Source organism: Amphiura filiformis, chromosome 12, assembly GCF_039555335.1.
Source record: "Amphiura filiformis chromosome 12, Afil_fr2py, whole genome shotgun sequence".
NCBI classification, from domain to species: Eukaryota; Metazoa; Echinodermata; class Ophiuroidea; order Amphilepidida; family Amphiuridae; genus Amphiura; species Amphiura filiformis.
Genome location: NC_092639.1, coordinates 32,536,764 through 32,556,152, shown reverse-complemented (window position 1 = coordinate 32,556,152; position 19,389 = coordinate 32,536,764). Strand labels below are relative to the sequence as shown.

Genomic DNA, 19,389 nt, shown 5'->3' with positions numbered 1-19,389 from the left:
TTTTCATATCCTATTAGTGGTGTATAACCTACAGCATTATTACATTACCTTCCACCAATGTTAAAAGCTAGTTCCATTTTAGATACAAAAAATATATTATAACATATTTTATCTGATGTATCCATACTGAGTTGTTTTCACAAAATAGTAGCCTACATATGGTAAATTTTGTGCACTAAAAATGGTGATAAATTATATGCTACATTACGCCGCGATTTTGATTCTGTATTATTCTGGGTATTGGACGAGACAAATATCCATTGAAATAAGTATTTTCTAACATCACTACTGATTAAATCATTCCCAATTACTGCGTCACAATTGTCGTCAGTTAGGTGCTAGAAAACGACATCAATAGTTCATGTGTGTGTGGGTAGAAATGTGTACCCTTTTCTCCATAATTAAGATGGTATTAAGGGAACTGGAATGAGCGTTTTGACAGCATTTTTGTGGGACATGAGAGCACATCAGACCTATCGAATTGCATTCTGAATACGAAGAATGTCTTTCTGATATCAAATAATTTTCATTTTATGAAATTCACGATATAATACAAATTTTATGACAAATTATTAAAATTTGACATTTTCACATTTTGAGATATAACAGTCCTCGAAGTAAATTTTATAAATTTAATGATATAGTCTTAAAGTGTATGTAGCTGGGAGGAAAAGCCGACGATCACATTGAAAATTTTGACCTTTCATATTGAAGATATGGATTTTTTCTCAAAAAGACCTAATTTTTTTGGTGTTTTGGGAAAAAAATCCATATCTTCAATACGAAAGGTCAAAATTTTCAATTGATCGTCGGCTTTTCATTCCACCTACGTACACTTTAGGTAGAAATCATCAGATTTATAAAGTTTACTTCGAGTACTGTTAAATATCAAAAATATCAATTTTAATGATTTGCCATAAAATGTGTATTACATTGCGAATTTCAAAAATCAAAATTATTTGATATCAGAAGGCCATTCTTCGTATTCAGAATGCAATTCGATATGTCTGATGTGCTCTAATGTCCCACAATAAATACTGTCCAAACGTTCATACCCCTTCCCTTAATTGATTTGAAATATCAGGATAGTACTGGTGCTGTTTGAAATTTTTTTTTAAATAGTACAGTCGTCATGTACCAGTCTGTCTTGCTCTATGTGATATATTTTAGTTCGGAGGACGGAGGGGGTTATACCAGGTATTTTCCGTTGTTATGGGTTTGGTCACACAATTTTGCACAGTTCTTTTTGTGAGACCTGAGAGCACATTAAACACACCAAATTGCATTCTGAATACGATGAATGTCCTTCATATAATTTTGATTTTTTAATTTTTATTTGCGATATAATACAAATTTTATGGCAAATTATTAAAAATTGACATTTTTGACTTTAAACAGTCCTCGAAGTAAACTTTATAAATGTAATGATATGTACTTAATAAGTATACACTCTTAGAAAACCCTTTAGAGGTTCCTTGAAGTACATTGAGGGGTCAAGGTCAAGAACCCTGAGGGGTTCCAACTTGTTCCTTTTTTAAAGAGTACATGTAGCTGTGAGGCAAATCCAACCATCATATGAAAATGTTGACCTTTTGTATTGAAGATATACATGAAGTTTCACAAAAGACCTAGCAATATTATAACTAGATTTATTATAATAGCAATAATTTAAAATGCTCTTTTCGGTAGATAGCAGTAACAGTAGATAGCGACAATGCAGACGTGTTTTAATACTCTCTGTCAAATTATTGCTATCTACCGTAGATAGCATCTCAAATTATTGGTATTACATACTGAATACATTTATTCAAATTAATACTATATACCGTAGATAGCATCTCAAATTATTGGTATTACACTGAATAAATATATTCAAATTATTGCTATCTACCGTAGATAGCATCTCAAATTATTGGTATTACACTGAATAAATATATTCAAATTATTGCTATCTACCGTAGATTGCATCTCAAATTATTGGTATTACTTTGAATACATAAAATTATTGCTATCTACCGTAGATAGCATCTCAAATTATTGGTATTAATGTACACTGAATAAATATATTCAAATTATTTCTATCTACCGTAGATGGCATCTCAAATTATTGGTATTACACTGAATAATTATATTCAAATTATTGCTATCTACCGTAGATAGCATCTCAAATTATTGGTATTACATTGAATACATAAAATTATTGCTATCTACCGTAGATAGCATCTCAAATTATTGGTATTACATTGAATACATAAAATTATTGCTATCTACCGTAGATAGCATCTCAAATTCTTGCTATAAACATACAATACATGGACTCAAATCATTGCTATCTACCGTAGATTTGTTGTTATTGATTTGAAATATCAGGATGATGCTGGTGTTGTTTAAAATCAGTCGTCGTGTATAATGTAGTCTTTCTTGCTCTTTGTGACATTAGTTCGGAGGATACGTCACGTACGACCCTTTGTTAAGAAGAATTGATTATATACTGGTGCATATTTTAATAAGTCAGTTTGTTACCGTGTGTATCATTACCACCATCCACCAGCAGGAGATTTAAAAATTGCTGAGTGCAGACGTGTTTCTAACACTCTCTGGCAAACCGTATTTAGCAGACCAAAGTATTTTCACCTAATTTGAATGGTCCTCAAAATATGCATTTTCAAAACTTGTCTTTTTTCATATTTGCCATAGAAAGGGTAGCACCTCAAGCAATAATTGCAATAATAACAATATGCTTAATTGCAATAATAATAATATGCTCAAATCATTGTTATCTACTTAAGTGAAAGTAACACCATCTGCTTCGGTAGCATTTTGGTTATTGTTATGTACCGTCTATGCCTATTGGCTATATAATTGCTGTCTACCTTACGACAGCTTAACCGATTGTTTGCTATCTAAAATAGATATCTGTACCATATGAGGTTTGCTATTTATAGTAGCCAGTCATTCAAATTATTGCTATCTACTGTAGATAGCTTAATCAAATTATTGCTATCTACCGTAGACAGCTTAATCAAATTACTACTATCTACTGTAGACAGCTTAATCAAATTATTGCTATCTACTGTAGATAGCTTAATCAAATTATTGCTATCTACTGTAGACAGCTGAATCAAATTATTGCTATCTACTGTAGACAGCTGAATCAAATTATTGCTATCTACTGTAGACAGCTTAATCAAATTATTGCTATCTACTGTAGGTAGCTTAATCAAATTATTGCTATCTACTGTAGACAGCTGAATCAAATTATTGCTATCTACTGTAGACAGCTGAATCAAATTATTGCTATCTACTGTAGACAGCTTAATCAAATTATTGCTATCTACTGTAGACAGCTTAAGACAGCTTAATCAAATTATTGCTATCTACCGTAGACAGCTTAATCAAATTACTACTATCTACTGTAGACAGCTTAATCAAATTATTGCTATCTACTGTAGACAGCTGAATCAAATTATTGCTATCTACTGTAGACAGCTTAATCAAATTATTGCTATCTACTGTAGGTAGCTTAATCAAATTATTGCTATCTACTGTAGACAGCTGAATCAAATTATTGCTATCTACTGTAGACAGCTGAATCAAATTATTGCTATCTACTGTAGACAGCTTAATCAAATTATTGCTATCTACTGTAGACAGCTTAAGACAGCTTAATCAAATTATTGCTATCTACTGTAGATAGCTTAATCAAATTATTGCTATCTACTGTAGACAGCTTAATCAAATTACAAATTATTGCTATCTACTTTAGAGAGCTTGATCAATTTATTGCTCTACTGTAGACAGCCTAATCAAATTATTGCTATCTACTGTAGGTAGCTTAATCAAATTATTGCTATCTACTGTAGACAGCTTAGTCAAATTATTGCTATCTACTGTAGACAGCTTAATCAAATTACAAATTATTGCTATCTACTGTAGACAGCTTGATCAATTTATTGCTCTACTGTAGACAGCTTAATCAAATTATTGCTATCTACTGTAGGTAGCTTAATCAAATTATTGCTATCTACTGTAGACAGCGTAGTCAAATTAATGACAACATTCGGGTTGATATCATATAACCCTAATGCCAGCCCGAATTATTAACATCGACCGTAGATAGCATCCTGAATTATTGCTATATACAAAATATATCTGTTCAAATTTGCTTTATTAATACAGAATAAATCTATTCAGATTATTGCTATCTACCGTAGATAGCATCTCCAATTATTAGTAGGCCTATTATACTGAATAAATCTAGGGCCTATGCAAATTATTTTTACCATCATATCAACACTTATTATACTGATTAAATATAATCAACTTATTGCTATCTACTGTAGACAGCTTAGTCAAATTATTGCTATCTACTGTAGACAGCTTAATCAAATTACAAAGTATTGCTATCTACTGTAGACAGCTTGATCAATTTATTGCTCTACTGTAGACAGCTTAATAAAATTATTGCTATCTACCGTAGATAGCTTAATTAAAATATTGCTATCTACTGTAGATAGTTTAATCAAATTAATGACAACATTCGGGTTGATATCATATAACCCTAATGCCAGCCCGAATTATTAACATCTACCGTAGATAGCATCCTGAATTATTGCTATATACAAAATATATCTGTTCAAATTTGCTTTATCAATACAGAATAAATCTATTCAGATTATTGCTATCTACCGTAGATAGCATCTCCAATTATTAGTATTATACTGAATAAATCTAGGGCCTATGCAAATTATTTTTACCATCATAGAGAGTATATCAACACTTATTATACTGATTAAATCTAATCAACTTATTGCTATCTACCGTAGACAGCAGCTCAAACCATTGATAAGCATGTACATACAGAATAAATAAGTGGACCGCATTGCTGCTATCTAAATTCTTGCTATACAGAAGTTATTGCTATCTACCGTGGGAACCAACAAAAATTCTTACTTGTTAATTTATACCACTAAGAATTGAATACATGAATACAAAAGCCACCTAAGTCCATGCGAAGTTATTTTGAAAGAAAAACCTGTGTATCATTTTAATTCCTTCAGTTAGATTTACCTGGTCAATATGGTAAGTTTTACGTGCAAATGAGTGGATTAACCTGTATTAGGTATGACGATTAGCATTTCAGGGACTTCGTGGGGTTCATTTTAAATTTTGGACTTCGGTGGTTTTTTGAATCATATACAAAGACAACAATGTTAGAATGAGATTACCACTAGTAAGATAATACAAAATAAAGCACACAGGTATGTATAATGTTGATAAGCATTCTGCCATGTAATATAAACCACACACTTTCCTTTATTAAACCCATTTTTTGTTCAAAAGTCATTCTCCAGCAATGAATGTGTTACAAGTGGACTTTTATACATACTGGATTTCAATCAATGTGTTACAAGACTCAAATCATGGAATTGGGTGATTCTTTCATACATGCTATTTTTCACATGCCCAAAAGACACAGAGGATGAATTTGAGTTGTTCTTTCATGCATATAACAGGCCTATGTATAGCAACAATTTCCCATGCTTAACTCAATTTGGCCAAAGTATGGACTTAGGTGGCTTTTGTATTCATATATTCAATTGTAATCATCTGTCGGAAGTATTGCTTTCCTGAACATAAACTGACGATAACAATTCGAACTGTTGCTTTCTACCATGACAAATAGTTCGGGACGATGGGTGAGGTACCCCTTCGGTAAGGTCCATCGCGCCCAATTTTGTCCAAGACTGCAATTTTATTTTTGAAATCGGATATTATGAAATTATTCAAAAAATTGACTCTTTACCTTCATTGCTTGCCGTGGTGCTGCCATTTAAGCTTTGTGTTGTCGTATTGGTTACTGTTGGTACATTTGTAGGCATCAACGACCCTTTAAAAGCAATACAAAGTGACTTTATTGTCAGAAATACTACTCATCACTTTATGCGTGGTTATGTCTGAGCGTGTGGGTGGGTGGATATTATACTGCTTGCGAGTCCTATATTTTTATAGACTCTGCAGATATGCTGATCGAAGTAATAAAAATATAACTCAATGTGATCATGGTGATGTTGACATTTTCCGAAAGACCTACCTAATCGTTATAGATTGACCTTCAAGTAACGACTTTGTTGTGAAGGAACGAGCTAAAGAAATAAACTAAGAATCTGATTGAATTTTTAAAATTAAAACTATAGTATCGTAACTAAGCTTTGATTATGTTGTTGTTTGAGTATCCAATGTTTTAAGGTTAATCCACGTTTCTATAGCTTACTAAACATGTTAGTATGCAATGGGTCTATAATGAAAATATTATTTTTTCAAAGTTTAAAAGGACTGTTTACAAATAGGTCACAATACTTTTATGGCGATATTTTAGATATTGGGTTATTCCTTCATGTAATTTTACACGAAATTAGGGTTAGGGTGAGGGGTAGGGTTAGGGTTAGTTTAGGGTTAGGATTAGGGTTAGGATTAGGATTAGGGTTAGGATTAGGCTTATAAGGTTATGATTAGGGTTAGAGTTAGGATTAGCTTACACGAAATAATTACATGAAGGATCGACCAGATATTGATAGTCCTTCAAGGAGGACCACGCTCCATTTAGTACGATAGTCCACGCCGTCAGGCGTGGGTCCTTCTACATTCGACAAATCCTTCCCGGAAAGTCGGGGGAAATGTCAAACTGATTAACCACGCCTACTGACAGCTACTAATGATATTCAGCCAATCCGATCGACTGAATATCATCAATAGCTGTCAGTAGGTGTGGCTTGCCTACCTGCTACCAGAAAACTAGCTTCTAGCTTGGGATTGACACCAGTATTGCGTAACAAAATTGATTATTAATCCTCTTTAGTTGCATATGTGTTAATGCAATTATAATACTCGGTTTTACCCTCAGTTCACTGACCTGTAGGTAGCACACAATCAGTTCCTTTTGTCATCACTACATTTAATATTGTCCTTTACGATTCGTTACTATTTTTGTAGAGGTTGTGCTTGAAATTATTGATTGGCTACAAACAAAGGATTTGAACCGATGTTCTTCACCGTAATCATTGGGCAGTGCAGTCCATTCAATCAAATGTTGTCATCAACCTATTTGATCGTAGTGCATTTGTTATGTGTGTGAGACGAACTGTCTCGGTAGATTGCAATCATGCTTTTGTTGAATGGATTTGAGGAGTCCACCATATTTACGGTATGATCGTCATATGCACAACCTCTATTAATTGTGATAGTTGGCCTATTCGTTTAACATGTTTAAGAAAAATATAGAATTGGAGGACACACGCTTCATAAAAACTTTGGGTTTCACTCATTTATTTACTTTAAGGGGGTAATACCATGATTTTCATCCCAATGACAAAGTTCAATAACCTCAATTAAATACTCAATAGTGCAAATTTGACCTCAAGTTGCAGAGTATGAGTTTTTGTACCCAAATTTTCAAAGGTCATTCAATGAATATACAAATGTATTGGGGTTAAAGAATTGTGCCCTCATTAGATGAGCATGTTGTGGATCCTAGTGTAAGACATGAAGACCTACCAATTGAGAGACTGATTATAAATTGAGTGGTTGCTTGACTCGATTACTTAATTGATTGATATTTTAACACCAATATACGGTACATTAATTACGAGACTACAATGTAATTTGTTAATAATCATAATTGATCGATTGATCAAACGAATGATTATCAAATGCTTGTTGAGTAGTTTAATGCTTGACTGACTATTAATTCATATCAATCTAATAAGTTATTGTGATTCTATTTATATTATTATATTATATTGATTGATAGGATGACCATATCAATTAAATGATTAATCAATCAATTCATTAAATAATTCTGATTGTTTTCTTGATTGTTTGTTGAATACTTTATTGGTTGGTTGAATGAACCAACGATTGAGTGATTAATCTAAGAATCCCTTGAACTTGAAAAATGTCAGTTTGCAACCATTTTTCGAAAATCGGAGTAACTTTTAATTTTTCACCCCTAGCATGCAAATTGACCTTGGACCTGTCGAGCCTCAAAACTTGGTAACTATGTGTCCTACGTGCAAATATGTTACACTGTGAATCCTTAGACCCCGACAAATAATTTGACATGTTTTTAGTGAATTTGGAGCATGTTTAATTTTTGCCTCCTATATGATTATGAGTATGTAGGATGTTTGAGGGTCTTTTGGGTCTTTTTTGAGGGTCACGGAGTTCAACTTGCCGCTTGATGCTTATATAAGCACATAAGCACATTTCCAAAATAGAACCAGACTAATATAATGACACTGATTTTACAAAATAAATCAATATGATATCACGATTTAGGCCTACACTGGTAAACCAAGCTCCTTTAAAAGTGTGAAGTGTTTTGATCCATGCAATCTCAAAATCAATCGATTGAGATGACTAGCGTACTCGTCCCAGTTACATAACAGATGCGGTTAAATGATGGGCGGGGTTACCAACCATATTTGGAGTTATTACGTTGTCATTAACTGGGTTGGTTCAGGTCACTGCTTATGGTAATTCGATTGCGCTGCTGGGGGTAGAGCACCAATCTATAAGGACCAACGCCTGACGGCGTTGATTATTAGTGCTAAATATTGCGTTGGTCCTGTATGGACTAGATATTGACTATCCACATGCACTTGCAAAAATGATATTGAGTGGCATCGGAATAATTATTATGGACAGCAATTTAAGCACACTGCCTCACAATTTTGTGAGGTTAATAAAACTAATATTAAAGCAGGAATGCACAGATTAATCTAATTTGTGTGTTATAGGAGATACCAGCTATATGTGTCTGTTATTAAAGGGATGTGTTTTTATTATGATTTACATGTATTTTTGATATGAAGCTACTACAAGCCTGTCTCAAAAAAAAATTGTGCAAGTGAAAAGCGCCCTCTCTGGTAATTAGAAAATACCGTTGTGACATAATGCTTACATCATCGTCAAGGGCGTAATCGTAGCTCTCAAGTGCCGTTTGTTCTGTTCAATTTACTTGTTTTAATCTCGAGATAAGTTTAGTTAAAGACGAAAGGGTAAAATCACAATTGTGCCACTTTTACTAGGAAGAGGGCTTTACATGTAACAGTGATAGCATCAAGTTTATCAAGAGTTCCTTCGTGAAATCAAAAGAATGCATCAATTACACAAGACAAAATGTTGTTTTTACTGTTTTATCATGATGCAGGAATGATGATTCTCTTTTTCCACTTAAAGAGATTAAAAGATAAATAAATATTTCACATTCTGCTGTAAAAATTAAATACATGTGCATGTCAATGATTTTATCATGGTATCAAATACTGTTCTCTTAGTCACTTAAGACATGTTAAAAGACAAACAAATATTGCGCACTTATGCATGTTGTAGGTTAAAGAACGCGTATTACTTGTTGGGAGATGTATTAGACAAAATAATGCACGCGTGCTGATGTTGATGCGTCTAATGCATGCGCCCCGAAAGGGAGTGCATTAAACGCATCAACATCAGCTATCATTGATTTATGCATGTACAGCTCTCTTCCCTGGTAAAAGTGGCACAATTGTGATTTTACCCTTTCGTTGTTAAATAAACGTATCTCGAAATTGAAACAAGCAAATTGAACAGAACAAACGGCATTTGAGAGCTAAGACTGAGCCCGTGACGTTGATGTAAGCATTATGCCACAACGGTATTTCCTAATTGCCAAAGAGGGCGCTTTTCACTTGCACAATTTTTTTTGAGACAGGCTGTAGTTTGCCTAAATCGTTGCGTACATGACTTAGCCCTACTAGTTTTACTGTTATGAATATGATGTTCCAGATAATGGTGAAGATGATAATGATTGGATGATGATGATGATGACGTTAACGAAGTCGATGATGATGATAGTGATGATGACGTTAACGACGTCGATGATGATGATGTGATGAAACAAATGCCAGAGATGATCATCGTAATCATAATCATCATCATCGTCATCATCGTCATCATCGTCATCGTCATCGTCATCGTCATCACCATCACCACCATCGTCATCGATCATCTTCGTCATCAATCATCATTATCATCATCATCATCATCACCATCATCATCACCAGTTTCATCATCGTCGTGTTTTCTTACCTGATAGAGTTGTATCAGGTAAAGGAGAAGTTCCATCTGAAAAGGACAAATGAAAATTCTTGTATTAAAAAAGCGCAATGATTTGCAGTGCGCTACGTACTGGCACAACACCTAGACGTTGATCCACAAGCCTCAGCATACCTACCTGTATTTTTACACGACTTTGTAAAGACATTAATCACTGAGCCTTACGTGGATATCGTTTTGTTTTCACAAGTCCTTTTGATCTTACAGTGAAACATAAACCGTTATAACATCACACATCAGTAGTTAGGTAATTAAATTATTACGGTGTGTGCAGTAATTTTTCCCTCAGATTGTCATAAATATTATCTCATATGTGTAAGTCTTTGGTCAACCGTAATGTGTCATTTAAGTGACATTCAGCAGTCAGCAGAAGCGTGTACGAGTGAAATCAATTTAAAATTTAAAATACAATTCATCCACGCGTCCCAAGAACATTTTTAAACAAAACTGCTTTCCAAACATACGAAAGTATCCTTACACTTGGAAAAATAATCACAATTTCAAAACTGAACCATATTGGGGTAACTTTGTTTTATAACAGATGCACTATCTAACCCGGCACATTTTGACACCCCATTAAATCCAATGTGACATGGTCTATGCTTCACGAAGCAAAGTTACAAGGCTTTGATTAGACGAAGGTCCAGTTTTAAAAGTGACTCACTGGCCTATTCAAGACTCCACGGACCAGACATCTGGTTTGAGAGTGGTAAATGGCTAATTTCTGTGTGTCTTTAATTTAAAACAAAAGGAACAAAAGAAAACTGAAACAAAAGAGCTGACAAATAAAATGCAAGTTATGAAAAGTACAGAGAAGTAAAAACTGAAATAAATACTGCTTTAAATAAGGCTTCATTGAAGAAACTGTGTAGCCTCTTTGTTGCGCTTGTTGGAATCTTTTTACGACCTGTATAGACCAATTTGTCACTTTTAAAACTGGACCTTCGTCTATTAAATTGCTTGTAACTTTACTTCTTTAAAAAGTCACATTGGATTCAATGTGGTGTCATAATGTGCAGGATTAGATAGTACATTTATTACAAAAACAAATTTACCCCAATATGGTTCAATTTTGAAATTGTGATTATTTTTCCAAGTGTAAGGATACTTTCTTGGCGCAGTATATATAAACACTGTAAGTATTAACATAATTATATAAAAGCAAAAGGTGACATCCATCAAACACCTAAGTAGAAACTTGTTGGCGCGATATCAATGTTTAATATTAAATAAATTTACATATTTGAAATTCGAACATGGACCCTGAAAGCAGCTTTGATATCCACCTTCCAATAATAATGCGATATATTTAAAGCCACAATGTACGATCTTATTATATGAAATTGGTTATTTGCTCAGACCTCTTTTTTTACACATGTCCAGTGGCGTAGCTAGGGGGACAGGGGACGGTGTCCCCCTCCAGCTCGTCATGGCCGTCTGTGCATGTAAGGCCGTCGGTAGACGGAAGGGGTTGGTAAAAAATAAATTGGGTTAACAATAGACTATTTTTTTAACCAGGGTGACAGAAAAAGGGAAGAATTGTAAAAAAAATGATGAAAAATTGTGAATGAAATTAAATTGAATTATCTGTACCGGACCCAACTTGAAAAAAATATATTCACCTATTTTAAAATAATATCCAAAGAGAGTTTGCAATACATGTTGTCTATTTCTTGTCTGTTCTGTTGGCTTCAGAGTTTAGTGTAAAATATAGTTTTAAAGTTTAAACTTAGTATATGGTTATCATATTTTTGCTTTAAATGATTAACTTCAGGTGTGTAGATGAAGAATTTGATAGATGTGTTGTATAGATTACCTGAAAATACCATATCTTCTGACCACTGATTTTTAAAATTAAAAATTAGGCCAAAAAAAAAGTTTGTTTTCTGTGAGCGCGCGCATTTCGTTTTTGACGGCTTTTTTGCGCATTTAGATTTTTTTTTTTCACTTTTGAAAATAAAAGAATAAAATGGGAAAAAATCTTTAAAAAAAAAGAAACACTACTGGAGTAAACATTTACACATCACACAACAAACGAGCTTAGTGAAAAACTACTGAAGGAAACATCACACATTTTTTTAAATACTTTTTTAATCTGCAGGTTGAAAGAAATATGACTTTTTTGTGTGTTGGAGAGACCCACTGTAAAAAACTGTTTTTTTTTTTTTCATTTGAAGACATGGATTAAAAAAAAAAAAAAATAAACACCGCATTTCGCATTTGAGTTTTTTGACCTACAGGAAACAAACATGTTTTTTTTTTTTCCTTATACCGGTATAGTGTATCATACCATGAAGTTCTTGTGAAAATTATCAACAGAGGTCCGAAAAACTGGTTTGATATCTATAGATCAGTTGATCTCACACTCTCTAATTTAACTCATTCAAGTGTGTTATCTTCAGTAGATAGCACATGATTATGTTAATGATCATGATCATAATGAGGTAATACACTTTTCTATCACTAATCATTTTAAATTGATCTTTTATATTTGGAGAATAGAGGGAGATCACCATAACAGTGACATTTATTTTAGATATATGGATATATATTTGCCATATGAATGTTATGTTTGCATATAGTTTTTTACATATTATAATCATTCGTGCGTTGGAGTAGAATTTATCGCTACTCCGTTTTATTATTACAATGATATTTTGCAGCACTGCCTTATTTCTGCTGCACCAATTAATTTGCAATATGTTGTCGTTTAATGGGCTATTGTGGTAATTATTGGACGAGTGAGTAGTCATTAGCCAACCATCCATATAAATCGCTTAATAATCATCTACTTTACTTTAGAAGATGTAACATTAAATATTTTGCATTAATTATTATGGGGACAACGTTCAATAGTGTTTTGGTATTAAATTTGATAAGTTGTGGCATTATGTATTCTTTGCATTCCTTTTTATTTTTTTATTTTTGTTTACTCTTCCTTTTCTTCTTTTCATTGCTTGCTTTCTTCTTCCACTCATATTTTTTTCTCTTCTTTATTTTCGTCTCAGTCGTCTTCCTCTTCTGCTGGTTCTACTTCTTCTTCGTCATCGTCATCATCTTACTTCATCAATCCTTGCCTTCTTCTTTTCTGTGTTTTTCTTCTTTTCCGCTGTTTCATCTTTTCCCCTCAATACATTTGTAGTATATTGTATGTGTATAACCATAATAATACATGTAGGAGTTCAAGGCAAAAATGTCTTAAAATAGACACTACTGCTCACACGGTTTCAAATAATAAGGCACCTAACTCAATCATTTATAGAAGTAATGAAATGATTTATTGTCGAAGAAAAGTCTTAACAAACGAAGGCAATGGACACTCTAAAGATCACATGCTTGTCACAATATTACACAGTGTACATGTATACATAATGTTTTCTGACGAAAGTGTTTATTTTATTGAGCTGCCTAACAATCATATTTGATTAATTAGTCAGGGTAATTTATTGTTTACACAATATTTTTTGGCATAATGCATCTTGGAATAAATTGACATAATATTGTGGTCCTTTTTTTCCAGCAGAATTATTTTTTATTATGCGTTGATATTTCTACACAGTGGGCTATTCCAGGAAATAAGTACACATCCCCTGTAGAGGAGTAACTTTACAATCAAAGAAATGTCTGGATTTCCAAGTTTGCTTTCTGAAAACGACTGGAATTCCAGTTGCCAATGTCACTTGCAAAAAGCGCGAAAATCCAATTAAATGAAGGAAAATCACGGAAATGTCCAAAATGAGTTCTCAAATTGAGGATTTCTGATTTTGAACTATTTTTGTGCCGGATTTTTTAAACCTGTTTGGACACTTTAAAAGTCTGGATTTCCAACAGTCACGATTGGATAAAAATTCCGGAAATCTGAACTTCTCTATAGGAGGGTGTGAATCTATTTTCTGGATATAATATGTCCAATATAATTATAATCAATTTTATTTTGAATTATGATTTCGGCATTAATCATCCGCCATACCTCTCTGTATAAGCTGACCATAAACAGAATACCAGACTATATCATACACGTGACATAAAATCATCAGACAAATACCGGTGTTCATCACAAAATATTATGATAATACATGCTGCTATATGTCATATTATACAGCTGTAAAATATTTGCAAATTTACTTTCATTTCGTTTGCTTACATAGCCGTGCCTGTTAGCATTTCTGTTGAACGTAGAAAAATAAAAAACCTTGTATGAAAATATGGTATGATAACCTATCCTATTGAGGAATAGGTTTTACAGAGTAAAGACGCTTTTTATTTGTTTGTTTGTGAAATGGATGTGTGAGTGTTTCCTGATTATTTAATTAAATGCCACAATTTTTATGGTTTTCGTTGGTCAAAGACAAACATTTTTCATTTTCACTGTATTATCCAATATTATTGTAGATTTAATTTTACTGTTGTAAATGTGAGAAATTTCAAAATGGGCAACAGAATAAAAAGGTCATCTTCAACTTCGAAAATGTATCTAGTTTATTATTATCATACAATACAGAAATGCAAATGCTTAACCATTTTTAAGTGAAGGGTATATAATCCCTTCAGGCAATTTGTAGATAGTCCACTAGCATTAAATTAAACGCTGTGATTGGCATGATGATGATGATGATATTAAACGATATAAAAGTGTGTTCAATAAAGGTTTAGTTGAAAGTGACCTTTTTCTTTGACGTATTTTAATTATGAATTTGTGTGCACATACAAATTATTTATACACAATAATAATAATAATAATAATAATAATAATAATAATAATAATAATAATAATAATAATAATAATAATAATACTAATAATAATACTAATACTACTACTACTACTACTACTACTACTACTAATAATAATAATAATAATAATACCACTAATAATAATAATAATAATGAATATAATAATATTTTTTATAATAATAATAACAATAATAAAAACATCTCTATTGAAGAACGAATTACAATTTCACTAAATTAAATTTTATTTATCAGTTTCACAACTGCAAGTCTTTATAGATAAACAAAATTGAACTTTTCCCGAAATGTGGTTTTCTGTTTGCTTGCGTTCCAGTTCAAATAATATGGTTTATAGGAGGAGGGAGGTAAAGACAGGGAGAAAGAGAGAAATGAAAGAAACTCGACTGTAGATTAATACTACTAGAACACGTGCCAATGTAAATACTGAATTTCTATCACGTTTTTGTTTGGATTGGTCACGACCTTTCAAAATAACGATTTATGTTAAGAACATGGCTTAACATAATACAGTTTTACCTTAATTTGAGGAATGTGAAATGGGACAAGGGCAGTGTTCACTTGAAGCTTAAGGGGGTACTACACCCCTGGCCAATTTTGTGCCTATTTTTGCATTTTTCTCAAAAATTATAGCGTATTGGTGACAAGAAAGATGTGTATATTATAGGGGCAAGGACTATAACTACTGTACTGAAAATTCAGCAACTCAAAGCAAGTAGTTATTGATTTATTGATCAAATATTGGTTTTCCCTCATTTTTGACTGTAACTCCACAACTGTTGTCTGTGCTGAAATAAAATTTCCAGTACAGTAGTTGTAGTCCTTGCCCCTATAATAATATCTTACTTGTCCCCAATGCGCTGTAATTTTTGAGAAAAATGCAAAAATAGGCACAAATTTAGGCAGGGGTGTAGTACCCCCTTAAATAGTTGGGGGGAATGAATCAACACAGGGGAACTAAAAAAGAGAAATAAAAAATTATTGAAATGATGAAATCAAAGCCAATAAAAGACCTATAATGATAGATTTAGTTCCGGAAACATATCAATAGTAGGACTGCATTCCTTTTGTTCGTTCTTTTGTTTGTTTGTTTGTTTGTGGGGTATTTTTTGTAGGTTTGTTTGTTGCAAGGTAGCGGTATTGTAATTTGTTTGTAACCTTCTTTTGTCATTATCAAACGTCACACATATTAAAGGGGCATTTCGTGATCCATGGCCTCATCCCCCACTTTTCTCAAAAAAGTTGAGATTTTTATATCACTGGAAACCTCTGGCTACATAATGTTTATGTACAAAATATTTCTTGCAGATTAATTCGTTTAGCAAAGATATCGTGAAATTTGAATTTCGTTCTGGTGCACCAGAACGAAATTACAACGTATTGTCTATGGAGCAGTGTAATACACATAATCATGCATAACTCGCAAACGCAATATCGGAATCAACTGAAATTTTGGGAATATGCTTTTTTCGTGGATATGTACTGAAAAATGTCATAAAAAGAGGATGCTAGGATCACGAAATACTCCTTTAATGTATAATATTAATATTAACAAATGTGTATTCCATGAGCACATTTAGTAATTTTATTTATTTTGAATTATAAGGATGTTAATATCTGATATACCTGGAGTGTCAATGTTATTGTTCATAAATTACTGTCAACGTCAAAGCGGACGTGATCAGGTGTAGAATACGCAGTATGAAAACACAACACTATATAAAGCAATGCATAAAAAGAATCACTGCAATATTGCTTTTGTATAAATTTATTTTGTTGGTTTGTATAATTCAAGTGCAACGAATTTATACATGTACAGCAGTATATAACTTCACTTTCTCGTTTAAAATTTGAACCACATAACTGTCAGTTCCGGTTGGTTGTCTGGCTACATTTTGATAGAACCCCCTTCGGGAAATAAGATTTTGTTTTAGATATGGGTGTACTCCCTAAGCCATATATCCCTTAACAAAAAGGTAAGTTTTCAAAGAAAAATTGCACCAAAAAGATTCTGATATAAATTAGGACCTAACTTACCTATTTCACAAAAAGAAGGAAGAAAAAAGAACGAACAAATGAGGAAGGGAAGAAAGCAGGAACTAAAGAAAGCGAGGAAGGAAAGAAAGAAAGAAAGAAAGAAAGAAAGAAAAAGAAAAGAATATAAGAAAGAAAGAAAATAGAAAATAGAAAGAAAATAAGAAAGAAAGAAAGCAAGAAAGAAAGAGAGAAAGAAAGAGAGAGGAAAGAGAGAGAGATAAAGAAAGAAAGAAGAAAGAAAGAAAGAGAGAGAGAAAGAAAAAAAAAGAAAAGAAAGAAAGAAATAAGAAAGAAAGAAAAGAAGAATAAAAAATAAGAAAGAAAGCGAGAAAGATTCGAAAGCAATCAAGCAAGAAGGAAATAGTGAACGAATATAAATATGCCTAGCATTATTGGTTCAGTGGTTCTTGAGATAGGCTTAGAACAGTAGAAAGATCTGGTAATCCGTTGACGTAGTGCGGTTAATTTATTTATATATACAAAAAGCCATCACCATGATCACGCGTGCAACACAATTAACGCAAGAAAAACAATGGAATGGTATTCATGGCAAGTTCAACAACTGGAGTCACTGGACTGGCTATATAATGCAAAATGAGTCATAAGTCGCTATTTACTTGTCACTATTTATTTGTTTATTTTAATATTTTATCCGTTCAAATGCTATTATATGTTAAATTCCCATGTCTAAGTTTGAGCTGTACGGCTTACAATATATAATGAGCATATATGCTCATATAGCAATATATATAGCAATTATAGAAACAAAAGAGTGGAACTTGAACACAAATGTTTCCATAAATATCGATCACAGCGACAAACTGCTCTTTTTGTTTGATACAAATAACGTGTCACAAGTTATCATTTGAACTCTGCTGTAATTCGATACTTTTATCTGTGATGTTTCAGTAAACACTCTTAAAGGGGGATTTCGTGATCATAGCATGATTTTAGCATCCTCTTTTTATGACATTTTTCAGTAGATATTCACGAAAAAAGCTTATTCCCAAAATTTTAGTTGATTATGATTTTGTGTATTACACTGGTATACCAGAACGAAATTCAAATTTGACGCTATTTTTGCTAAACGAATTAACCTGCAAGAAATGTTTGGTACATAAAACATTCCAGTGGTATAAAAAAACTCAAGGGGGGGGTGAGGCTGTGGATCATAAAATGCCCTTATAAGCATTAAGCATCACCATACATCACTATACCCACATTCAGCAATAAATAGGTACCAATACACATTTTTCTGATAGAAAAATAGCCTACATATCTTATCAATGAATTGCAACCTGGATTGATAAATTTAAAAGCCTACATAATTGTTTATAAACGACTGAGAACTTTATAATCACTATAATTCACGTAATGTTATTATATGTATTGCACCTTTAAGAATTTGAGACTTGTGGCCAACCTGCTTCTATTCATAATCATGCACAAAAGGTCAGCTCTTAATCGACACAATACATTTTACTTAATAGTTGAACTATATATTTTGAAATGAAAAAAAAAAACCCTGAATTGAAAGTAAGTACATAAAATCACTTAAATTCAAATACCGAGAATCGTGTGACATTGTGAGAGATGTGTAAAATGTTAATTGCAGCCAGTGGTACATGCAGTCACTTAAGATAATAATCACAATAGATGATTGTTTTCTGCTTGATAAAGCAAATTATAACGAACGAACCGACGATGCACAAACAATAATTATCTAACACGATAGATGAAAAACTGATCAAGCGTATTTCACTTACCCTGTCCAGATGTGTATGTAAGAAGACACGATATAAACACTATTTTGAGTAAAATATCATAGACATCTCCTAAAATATCGGAGATGCTCGCCATTTTTTTATAAATGCATATATGAACAAAGCACGTCATATGACTATATAGCTGCACACCTCTTTTAGACACCCATTCAAAACACTACTCGTGTGCTAGGGCTATTAAAAAAGGATGCAGTGTTTCTATTTTTTCCCTAAAGCTAGACAATTTTCTTTAATGGTAGAGATCTTTTTTTAGAAAACGGATTTTAATAATTATTAGTAATTTGTTTCTATGATTGTAAGTTATAAATACAAATAAGAAAACATTGCTATTGTGTTTTTTTAAATATGCCTATATTGTTTTGTCATGAATTATTTTTAAAATTTTATTTTATTTTTAAATTTAGGATAAAGTGAAAAAATAGTTAAGCTACCCTTAAGGGAGTTGGTATATGTATGTATATAGATGCTATGCATCAGCTTTCCTGTGCACTATTTATTCTTTGTTATACGCCCCAAAACCAGCTGCACTTGGCGAGTGTAATAAACCGTGTCAAATGGTATATTTATAAAAATACCGACAGCTAGGAATATTTTTTGTTATTAAGTATGACTGTGTTCTATTGTTTTTGAGCAGTGTTTTAACAAAGGGCGTGATGTTTTGTCAAAT

The 19,389-nt window shown here is 32.6% G+C and overlaps 1 long non-coding RNA gene across 1 annotated transcript; it reads right to left on the bottom strand.

The window, feature by feature from the left end:
- Positions 1-5,803: 5,803 nt before the first annotated feature.
- LOC140166089 (uncharacterized) lies at positions 5,804-18,879 on the bottom strand. The gene is made up of 3 exons (XR_011860813.1): positions 18,705-18,879; positions 10,129-10,164; positions 5,804-5,890 (listed from the first exon to the last, which is right to left on the bottom strand). It is a non-coding gene; the product is annotated as an uncharacterized lncRNA (long non-coding RNA).
- Positions 18,880-19,389: the final 510 nt, after the last annotated feature.